Source organism: Marmota marmota, unplaced genomic scaffold (genome assembly GCF_001458135.2).
Source record: "Marmota marmota marmota unplaced genomic scaffold, marMar, whole genome shotgun sequence".
In the NCBI taxonomy this organism is placed as follows: Eukaryota; Metazoa; Chordata; class Mammalia; order Rodentia; family Sciuridae; genus Marmota; species Marmota marmota.
Window position 1 is genome coordinate 2,548,861 of NW_026000244.1, and position 8,799 is coordinate 2,557,659.

At 40.3% G+C, this 8,799-nt stretch overlaps 1 pseudogene; it reads right to left on the reverse strand.

Annotated features, from left to right (window-relative positions):
• Positions 1-435: 435 nt before the first annotated feature.
• Positions 436-8,577, reverse strand: LOC107159612 (annotated as a pseudogene).
• Positions 8,578-8,799: the final 222 nt, after the last annotated feature.

Genomic DNA, 8,799 nt, shown 5'->3' on the forward strand with positions numbered 1-8,799 from the left:
ATGCTCTTATTTCTCCCGGGTAAATTCTAGGAGTAGGATGGTGAATAATACAGTAGTTCCATGCTTAAATTTTTAGAGAAATTGCCAAACTGTTTTCCAGGGTAGTTGTACCATTTTAATCTAGCAGCAGAATATGGGAGTTCTAGTCCCTCTGTATTCTTATCATGAGTTGGTACTATCAAGTCTTTTTGATTTGATCTATTTTAATAAGTACCATACATAGACAAATCTTATTGTGGTATTAATTTTCATTTCTTTATTGACTTAAGAGTGTTTTAATGTGCTTAATAACCATTCATATATTATGTTTTAAAATTTGTATGTCTATTTAGTTGGGTGCAATGGAGGACCTGCGTTTTGGAGAGTGAGGTCTCCTCCTCATCCATGGGAGTGACATGGCAGTGGCGGCCGCCTTCTCCTGAGAGGGCTGAAAAGCTAGAGTGGGTGGGGGGTTGGCATAGGCCAGAAGGCCAACACAGCGGTAGCAGTGATCTCCTTCCTCGCCATCCGTTTGTCCTCAGTCCACGCACTTCAGTGCCTTCTCAGCTACATCTGAGGAAGCAGCCTTCTACAGGCATGTCAATCATTTTAATTTTTTCCATAAGTGGAAAATACCTCCATGATGTGATCCTTGGTCACATTCCTGATGAGCCTTTGGTGGGTTTAGGGGAAGGGCTCTGCCTTTTCTTTCCTTTTCATCGGTTTTATGTGGTTTGGATTTGGAGCAGGAGCGCCGCCTGCTGTCATGTCTGCGCCAAGAATGGCTGGGAGATCCAGAGGAGCTGCTGGACTGGAGCTGATGTGCTGGAGCTTCCCCAGCGGCCCGTGCAGAGGACATGGAGCCCGTGCTTGAGCCTGTGTTGGCGCTAGATCCTGAGCTGAAAGTGGAGCTGGACCTACTGCTTCCACTGCAAGCCTTGCATCTCTTCGAGCTTATTTCTGCCATAGTCCTTCTTGCTTGACTCCTTAGTGGGTCTTTAGAGTGATCCCTGGGCTTCTCATCTGAGCGCTCTTTGCATTTGGTAGGACGAGGAGCCCTAGCTCTGGACTTTTTCTTATTTCCCTTGGCTCCTAGCAAGGTCTTCTTTTTCACTTCTGATAAATCCTCATTCTCTCCTTGAGGTATTCAAAGCAGCAATGGCGGCCTCACTTATTTAAACTCTGACTTCTAGAGTGAGTCTGAGAAATGATCCCTAATCGATTGCAATTTAAGCCAAAGAGCAGCATCTTCCCCCAGCCACTATTTCCTCCTACTTCTCCTCAGCAGCTCCCTAGTAGTGTCTTTTTAAAAGATTTTTTTTTCATTTATTTTTCTCCCTAATGGTTAACATTTTTTGTTTGTTTTATAAAAAAAAAAAAAATCACTGCTTACTTCAACCAAGGTAATGAGGACTTTCCTGTTTCATTTTGTGAACTTCATAGTTCTAGATTAGATTATAGTCCTAGATTAAATTTAGACTTATCATACATTTGAACTAATTTTTGTGTGTTCTGACAGTTTTCTGGGGATGACTGACAAACAAGAGGGCTCCTAACAACAGACACTTAATCCCTTTTAGTTCCAGAGGCCCAAAGCCTAAATCAAGGTGTTGCTAGGGCCCTGCTCACTCGGGGGCTCTGAAGGAGAGTCCTCCAAACCTTTTCCTGCTGTGGGCTGCAGGTGTTCTCTGGCTTGTGGCAGCATAGCTGAAGGCTTCCCACACTTCTTTCCATAGCTTTCTCCATGTTTATCCTCTCTTGTCTGTGTCTCCTCCTCATCTTGTAAAGACCCTTGTTATTGGATACACAGGCTGTACAACTAATCCAGGACAATCTAATTAGAAAGTCTTGATTTTATTATCTCTGCAAAGATCCTTTATCTAAGCACAAGGTCTCTTTTGCAGGTACTGAAGCCCATGACTTAGATGTCTGTCTTGGGGGATCATAATCCAACCTCTTACATACATGATGGGAGAGAAAGTTTGTAGGTCATTATTTTTATATTTGGATAGTCAGTTATTCTATTATTTTCTGTTCAAAAACCATTCATTCCCCATTAAATCATCTCAGAATCTTTTTGGAAAATCAGATGACTATTTGTCTGTGGATCTGTTTCTGACTTCTCTCCTCAGTTCCACTGGTCTGTATGCCAACCTCCATGCTAATACCCCACTATTCTGATTACTGTATCTTTAATTATTTTTTCACCTCTGAGATCAGGTAATATAAATCCTTAGTTCTTCTACAAAAAAATAATTTGGCTCATTTGAATTCCCATATACCTTTTACAATCAGTTTGTTAATTTCTACAAAAAAAAAAGCCTGCTGGGATTGTGGTCAAGATTGTATTAGCTTTATAAGTCAATTTGGATAGAAAAGACACAACATTGAATCTTGTCGAATAATTTGAGTCTTTGCATATTTCACTAAAGGAAGCTAACAAAGCTTAGCTTAGGTTTTTATTCATTATTATATTGATAAGAAAAAATGTCTTAACTTTAGTCGCAAGAATCAGTAGGTAGTGGGGTAGGGAGCTAAGGAAAGTTGATCAATACAGCTTTGAGTTTGCACATTCCTGCATATATGTTGAAATACTGACTTAAATCCCATGGATGACCAGTAGGCATAGCATACCCTTTTATGTGAAAACTCTCTGGACTATTCACACTAACCATTCCAGAAGCAGTTAGCACTTCTTCCTCTACTCTGTCCTCTTATCCCAAAGCTTTCTGTGATTTGCATTATCCTACCTGCTAATTTATAGCCAATGGAGATTCAAGGTAAACAATTTGTTTTCCTTCCTCAAAGTTTCAGAATAAACACACACTTGGCTCTTTGGTCCAGTGAACATTGTTGAAATTGCAATATAGCATTGTGGATGTGAAACTTGTCCCAGGATCTGTTCCCTTTTCTTGATAGCCTCTGTAATTGCTCCATAACCTAACTAATCTTTTCCTTAAGATTTCCTTCATCTCAGAAAAACTACTGACAAATCTTTTTTCCTCTGTGTGTAAGAAATTAGTGATATGAAGATTGAATACAATCAACCAATAGGCTCTTGGAGTAGGGTGAGGGTTCAGTTGTAGAATATTCTGGCTGCAGACAGGGCAGTGTAGTGTCCAAGTCTGTGTCCAGGGGAGGGCAAGGAAGGGCTGCATCCTAGCTGGTTGTGTAACCCCAGGTGGGTGCTTCTTAGAGAACAGGGTCTCCAGGCAGTGGAAAGGCTGCTAAATGATGAGAGGTAGAGAGAGTTTCTGCATGTCCACTGGTTAACATGAGAAGGAGCTGGTCAGCAGGTTATTGGGACATGAGTCAAGTGAGTTTGAGAGAATGAGTGAATTTGGTGCTCCACATAGAAGTGGGAAGATCAGGTCCCTGTGGATCCAGAGGGTTCCCAGGAAAGAGTTGTCTCCTATACAGAGGTGCTGTGAGTAGGCTTTCTGTCAATCATCCCCTCTCAGCATATGGTGATGAATCTGATTATGGGTGCCCTTTATGGGAACTTGTCAATGACATTGCCTAGTTAAATCCAAGTAACTTTCACAGAGTGGGCACGTGGCTCAAGAAGGTACTTATCAAGGATCTGCAGCCTTATGGTGCTAGTATTGCAATGCAGGGCCAGGGAGAAAAGAGGACGTAGTGGTGCACACAGTCTTGCTCCTTCAACAGTGCTTCATCTGCCAGTTGACTGGTAAAACCAATGGCAAACTAATCATACCCACAAGAATCAGACATTGCTGAGAAGATGTCTGAAATACAGATTTATATTCTCATCAGGAACAATGCACCTTGCCCTAAGATGGAGATATCCCAAGTTATATTAAAAGAGCCATAGGGACTAAGAGCATGGTATTGACCTTTACACGGACACACAGACCTAAGATGGAGATATCCCAAGTTATATTAAAAGAGCCATAGGGACTAAGAGCATGATATTGACCTTTACACGGACACACAGACCCATGAAACAGAACAGAAAAAAAACAGAAATAAACCCATAAGCAACTGCTTCTCAACAAAGGTGCCAAACACATACCTTGGAGAAAGGAGAGTCTCTTCAACAAATGGTACTAGAAAAACTGGATAATCACATGCAGAAAATTGAAGTTTGACTCCAATTTCTCCTCCTGTCCAAAAAAATCACCTCATAATGCATTGAAGACCTTGATGTAGGACCTAAAAACTCTGAAACTGCAAGGGAAATGTGTTGGGGGAACTTTTTAAGATTTTTGGCACAGTCAGTAATTTCCTGGTGAGACCCCAAAATCATAGGCAACAAAAGCAAAAAAAAAAAAAAATAGACAAATGGGATTACATCAAACTAAAATACTTCTGCACAGCAAAGAAAGCAATTAGCAAAGAGAAGAGACAACCATCAGGGAGGGAGAAAATCTTTGCCAGCTGTACATCTGAAAGAGGATTAATATTCAGAATATATAAAAAACACAGACCACTTAATAAAAAACAAATATATCAATAAAATGGTTTAATCAGAATAGGCACTTCTTTGAAGAAATACAAATGTCCAATAAATACATGAAAAAATCCTCAATCTCACTAGTCATCAGGAAAATACAAATAAAAATTGTAAGATTCTATTATATTCAGGTTAGGATAGCTATTATAACAAAATTAATCTAAGATATGAAGAAAAAGGAATACTTATACACTGTGTGTGGGAATGTAATTTAGTATATCCACATTGGAAATAGTTTAGAAGCTTGTCAAAAGGCTGAAAATAGAAATTGCATATGACTCAACTATCCCACACCTGAGTATTTATCTGAAGGAAATTCAGTTGGCATATAGAGATAGCTGCATACCTCTGATTATTGTGGCATTGTTCACAATAGCTAAGATAAAGGATCAACCTAAGTATTCATCAGCATGGTAATGGAGAAAGAAACCATGGTTACGTGTGTGTGTGTGTGTGTGTATAATATACACACACACACACACACATACAGGTGTATGTGTAGTGTATATATATATATGTGTGTGTGTGTGTACATATGTATATTTTATATACATATATATTTTATCTTTTCTATAGTATATATATATATATATATATATATATATATATCTTCTTTATATGTATACACATCTTCTTTTAATTCTTTTTTTAATATATTTTTTAGTTGTCAATGGACCTTTATTTTTTGTTTCTTTATATGTGGTGCTGAGGAACATGCTAGGCAGGTGCTCTACTACTGAGCCACCACTCCAGCCCTATATATCATAGATCATATGATATATATGATTATATATATATGACTATTGTTTAACCATAAAGAAGAATAAAGTCCTGTCATTTGCCTCAAAGTGGATAGAACTGGTTTTATTGTGTTAAATGAAAAGACACAGAAAAGCAAGAAGACAAGTCTTTCATGTTTTTTCTCAAATGTGAAATTTAAAAAAAAGAGATTTGAAAGTAGAAGAGAGATTGCTGGGGATTGGAAAAGGTGCTGGGGGAGGGGGGAGGTAGTATGAGGGCAATGTATGCATGTATGGAAATATCACAGTGAGTTCCATTTCTGTGTACAATTATTGTGTGATAATAATTATAATAAAAATAAGTAGATAAAATCTGGCTCCTCCAAAAAATAATGAAATAAAATCTCGGCTAAGGGAGGAGAACAATATATACGAACAAAGAGAAACAGACTACGTCTCTAGAATCCAGATACCCCAGAGCACTCTCATGAGCTTGTTGTTCACCTTAATACAAAAAGCCCCTCATGCCAATGAGAACTGTGCAAGGACTTCACCCTGCCCTTTGAGAGATGTTGAGTGTCATCCACACTCAGGGAGGTGCCAGCACTCTGCAGATATCCTTGATGTATTTGATGACAGACAGAGGGGACCCAAAGGAGAAGCTGCTGCTTTACAGAGGGGAAGGGTGTGTGTGAAATGTCCCTCCCTGGAAAGAAAAAAGACACACTTCAATAAGGGTGAAATCTCTGGCTCCATTCAAAAACCCAGTAGAGTACAAAGAAAATGTCCCTCAAATGTATTTTTTGCCAATTGCCACCACTGAGCCTCACCTTCTGGAGGAGCTACTTGCCGCAGTCTGGCTGGGCACAATTCAGGAGCCACTTGACAAAAGAAATGAACTTTATTTTTAGAACCACACAGGCCAAACAAAACAGCTCCTCAGGAAAAACCTTCAGAGCCCAACTGCCACAAGCCTCTCAACCTTCCCCACTCCTCCTGCTCTTGAGGCTGATTGGCTGGGTCGCTTGGGCAGAGCCAAAAAAAGTCCCCCAATGAGCAGCTCAGTGGTCTGAAAGGGCGGAGAAACAGCCCAATGAGCATCACCACAGAGGAGCCAATCAGTTGGCAGCTAGAAGTTGCTGGGGCCCCTGTGAGCCAATCATCAGCTGACAGCTGGAAGTTTGCTGGCAGGTGGAAGTTTGCTGGCAGCTGGAAGTTTGCTCAGGCCCCTTCGGCTGTGGCTCTCAACAGCTACTGTTGTAGGATTGCAGGCTGTGCATAGGGTCACCTAAACCCTCCTGTTTGCTCTTACTGCCTTTTAAAACCACTCTGAGCAGATGACCCCAGAGGTTAGCTCAGCAACCTCCCTTCTCTTGCTGTTTTCATGCATGTATTCCTCCAGGATCAAAGTTTGGAGTTTGGGATTTTCTAATGATATTGTATATTGCATTCTGGTGGGTATTTCTCATATTTTATAAACAAACTAGAGAAGCAAACAGAGTCAGGAGCTCTTTGGAGTTCAAATCCACAAAAATTAAAACAAAATTTATCAAGTGTTCATATGCCATAATTTACATACAGGTTAAGCATTCCCAATCTGAAAATCCAAACAGAAAATGATCCAAAATCTGATATTTTGTGAACGTTAGAGTAATGCTCAAAACATTTTATATTTTGGAACTTTTTAACTTTTGGATTTTTGAACTAGGGATGTTCAACGGGTAAAATCTGAGGAAATATTCCACAATCTAAAAATTCTGAAATATGAAACAATTCTTGTCCCAAGCATTTCTAATGAGTTGCTCCACTATATGTTTTTAGCAAAACAATTATTTTCTCACATTAATGTCTGTGCCATTTTTTTTAGTGAATTAAAAGCTAAAAGTCACTTTGTATCAAAGAGAAAAATTAAGCAAATTAATGAGATTTTAAAAATACAAGTTCAGGGGCTGGGGCTCAGAAGTAGAGCGCTTGCCTAGCACGTGCAAGGCCCTGGGTTCGATCCTCAGCGCCACATGAAAACAAATAAATAAAATAATAAAGGTATTGTGTCCAACTACAACTAAAAAATAAATATTAAAAAAAAATACAAGTTCAATCTTATTTTGTTATTTTTTTCATTTTAAATCATAGGCATATTAGAGAAATTATTAGAAAATAGTTTCATGATGCAAAAGGCTGGATTCTATATGATGGTCATAGAATAGGGCCAAGCGTGAATGGGCTGTGTCACATGTTTTCTCCTAATGATGAGACCAAAGCATGACAGTCCCCAGGCTGCAAGGACAGTGAATCATGTACTCACTCAAAGTTTAAGAACTGACATACTGCTGTCCTGGAACATCCAGTGGTCTTGTTATGGTAGGCATAAAATCTACAAGCCATCTAACTTTTTTTTGGTGGGGGGAAGAAGGTTCAGCAAATTAAACCCAGGGGTATTTTATGACTGGGCCACAACCCCAGTCGTTTTTATTTTTAATATTTTATTTTTATTAGAGTCTCAGGAAGTTGCTTCCGGTCTCTAAGTTGCCAAGGCTGGCCTTGGACTTTTGATCTTCCTGCCTCAGCTTCCTACTGGCTAGGATTATAGGCCTGCCATACTATGCCCAGCTCATCTAACTAATTTGACATTCTGCAATTGTGAAGTCTGTAGGGAAATCAAACAGATCCATTTTGATGACTGTAGAAGATAGTGTCACTGTTCACATTCGTGGTTTTGGTCACTCTGTTGAGATTTGAAAACATGGCCAAAATGGGGCTAATTGTTAAATTGAAATAAATTTGTCCTAAACTTGTCTCCATACTTGCATGATAAATTTGTCCCAAAGTAGCCTCCATATATGTGATCTGTAACCTAGCTTGCTATGCAAATGAACTGTAATCCAATTAAATGGTGTGGGGGGGGCGTGGGTGTTGGGGGGGTGGGGGCGTGGGGTGGGGACGTGGGGTGGGGATGTGTTGTGGGGGGCGTGAGGTGGGGGAGTGTCACGGGGGCGTGTCACGGGGGCGTGTCATGGGGGCGTGGCGGTGGCTTGCCTGTTACCAAACAACTAAGTTTCCACCAATCACAGCAGAGCAGCTTCAACCAATCACTGATCTGACTATATGCAAATGGTCAGAAGCTTACTGCGTCCAATCAGGTGGTTTCAGTATGGCAGTTCCTTTTCTTTGGCCGTGAGTGTAATCTGCAGAGGTGGTGCGGTTAACCGTCTTTGGTCCCAAGTGCAACACGGTGCTAGAACCTTATTTATTTATTTTTTTAATCAAGCTTTGCTAAATGAAGTGTTCTCAGTTTTTAATTCCCGTTAGGAACCAACTGTGAGAACCTGCCTGTGTTCCTTCTGTCACTTGACGGAACTCAAAAGACTGTTTTCTGACCATCTTTGCGCCATCTAGGAGTAAAGTAAGCTGTAGTACCCAGACACAGAAGAGGCTGAGTTGGAATTAACTGCTTTTCCACCATAGCGTCAAAAGTTAGACCACAGCTTGAGAGCCCTAGGGTGGGGAGGGAGATGGTGACAGCAAGAATACTACCTGATGAAGGGTTCCAGAAGATAACTGTGAGGACCAGCCAGGGGAAGTACAGTTTCAAGTCCCTGGAAA